Genomic DNA, 2,964 nt, shown 5'->3' on the forward strand with positions numbered 1-2,964 from the left:
AGACAGACAGACAGACAGACAGACAGACAGACAGACAGACAGACAGACAGACAGACAGACAGACAGACAGACAGACAGACAGACAGACAGACAGACAGACAGACAGACAGACAGACAGACAGACAGACAGACAGACAGACAGACAGACAGACAGACAGACAGACAGACAGACAGACAGACAGACAGACAGACAGACAGACAGACAGACAGACAGACAGACAGACAGACAGACAGACAGACAGACAGACAGACAGACAGACAGACAGACAGACAGACAGACAGACAGACAGACAGACAGACAGACAGACAGACAGACAGACAGACAGACAGACAGACAGACAGACAGACAGACAGACAGACAGACAGACAGACAGACAGACAGACAGACAGACAGACAGACAGACAGACAGACAGACAGACAGACAGACAGACAGACAGACAGACAGACAGACAGACAGACAGACAGACAGACAGACAGACAGACAGACAGACAGACAGACAGACAGACAGACAGACAGACAGACAGACAGACAGACAGACAGACAGACAGACAGACAGACAGACAGACAGACAGACAGACAGACAGACAGACAGACAGACAGACAGACAGACAGACAGACAGACAGACAGACAGACAGACAGACAGACAGACAGACAGACAGACAGACAGACAGACAGACAGACAGACAGACAGACAGACAGACAGACAGACAGACAGACAGACAGACAGACAGGACAGACAGACAGACAGACAGACAGACAGACAGACAGACAGACAGACAGACAGACAGACAGACAGACAGACAGACAGACAGACAGACAGACAGACAGACAGACAGACAGACAGACAGACAGACAGACAGACAGACAGACAGACAGACAGACAGACAGACAGACAGACAGACAGACAGACAGACAGACAGACAGACAGACAGACAGACAGACAGACAGACAGACAGACAGACAGACAGACAGACAGACAGACAGACAGACAGACAGACAGACAGACAGACAGACAGACAGACAGACAGACAGACAGACAGACAGACAGACAGACAGACAGACAGACAGACAGACAGACAGACAGACAGACAGACAGACAGACAGACAGACAGACAGACAGACAGACAGACAGACAGACAGACAGACAGACAGACAGACAGACAGACAGACAGACAGACAGACAGACAGACAGACAGACAGACAGACAGACAGACAGACAGACAGACAGACAGACAGACAGACAGACAGACAGACAGACAGACAGACAGACAGACAGACAGACAGACAGACAGACAGACAGACAGACAGACAGACAGACAGACAGACAGACAGACAGACAGACAGACAGACAGACAGACAGACAGACAGACAGACAGACAGACAGACAGACAGACAGACAGACATGGCTAGATCGACTCGGCTAGTGACCCTGATCAAGAATATATATACTTTATGGGGTCCTTCTATCTGTTACATACTTTTGCACGAATACAATATACCCTTTTACTCTACGAGTAACGGGTATAAAAACTTAAAAACATACAGCTGCGGTCAAAATAGTAGTAGTGTTGCCACCCTGTGTTTTTAAAAGTTTGTTGTTGTAATTCATCTTCTTCTGGTAATATTGTATTGATTATAATTGTACTATTAGACTAATTGGATAAGAAAAGTGACAACAACAAAATTTTAAAAACACAGGACGGCAACACTACTACTATTTTGACCGCAGCTGTATGCTTTTATGTTTTTTGACTATGTTTTCTAAAACTTGTTTCTCCCTTAATAAAAATCCTAAAATTATTCTAAGTATGGGGTTTAAAAGATTAAGAGTGTATCTTTTAAAAAACTTTAACATCAAAACAAACCATTAATCCGTTTCCCTCTGAGACCTCCGGAAAGTTGCCAATTTCAGCATTTTTCAAACTTTGAGGTCCTTTTGCTAAGAATCCTTGCGTCAGGGAACTTTTTTGGAAAACGCAGTTTAACTTGGGAATTTGTAACGAATTCAAAAATATAGAACCAATCAAGGTAAATTTAAAAAGCATTAATTTTGTTGCACAGTGTAATTTATATCCTTTATAGGGTCGCAAACGCTACGCACAAAAAAAAACTTGGTAAAATCAAATGTTATAATTGTCAAACTAATTACTAATTAAATAGTAACTTTCACAACAACAAATACAGACAATAAGCAAAGACACACCTATATTCTTGACAAAATTGAACATTTTTTGTGGTTGGATACTATTTGACAATTTTTTTTTTTGTGTACATACTTTTTTGTGCTACATACTTACCGAGGAATACAATATACGTTTTTCTTTTCGAGTCATAAAATTAATCCTCATTTACGAAGTTATTTACATGGATTCATTATACAGTCTCACTGTATAAAGTAAAGTAAAAAAAAAACTATGTTTTTGGCTATCGATGGCGGTTACTATCGATACTATCGATAGTATCAAAAATTAAAGAAAATAAAAAACAATTTGTAAAAATAAAGGAAAATTACGAAAAAAAAATACAAATTATTGAAAATGTGTGGTTGACTTATAAAAATTATGGGGAAAGAAATGGTCTAACTTTTACAGCGATTAAAGTGAAACAAAATTCGATGTTGAGCCTTAACAATTAAAATACCGTCGTGTTCTTAAGTATATACTTTAAAATACTTTTTTTTTTATTAAAATATACCAAAAGTGCGATAGTATCGATTCTGGGTTTAAACCATCGATGTTTCCTAAATATTAAAACCATCGACAGTATCAATAGTGATATCGATTTTTTTACCAACCCTAGTATAAAAAGCCATTTAAGACTTTAAAATTGTTTCCAAATATTTACACAGAAGTTTAATTTATCTCACACAATTTATTTTTTGCACTACAAAATTAATTTGAGTTTCGTTGTCAAACGTGAAAAAAACAATCGAATTAGAATAAGTTTAATTTTCACTAACAT

Source organism: Drosophila takahashii, chromosome 2L, assembly GCF_030179915.1.
Source record: "Drosophila takahashii strain IR98-3 E-12201 chromosome 2L, DtakHiC1v2, whole genome shotgun sequence".
NCBI lineage: Eukaryota > Metazoa > Arthropoda > Insecta > Diptera > Drosophilidae > Drosophila > Drosophila takahashii.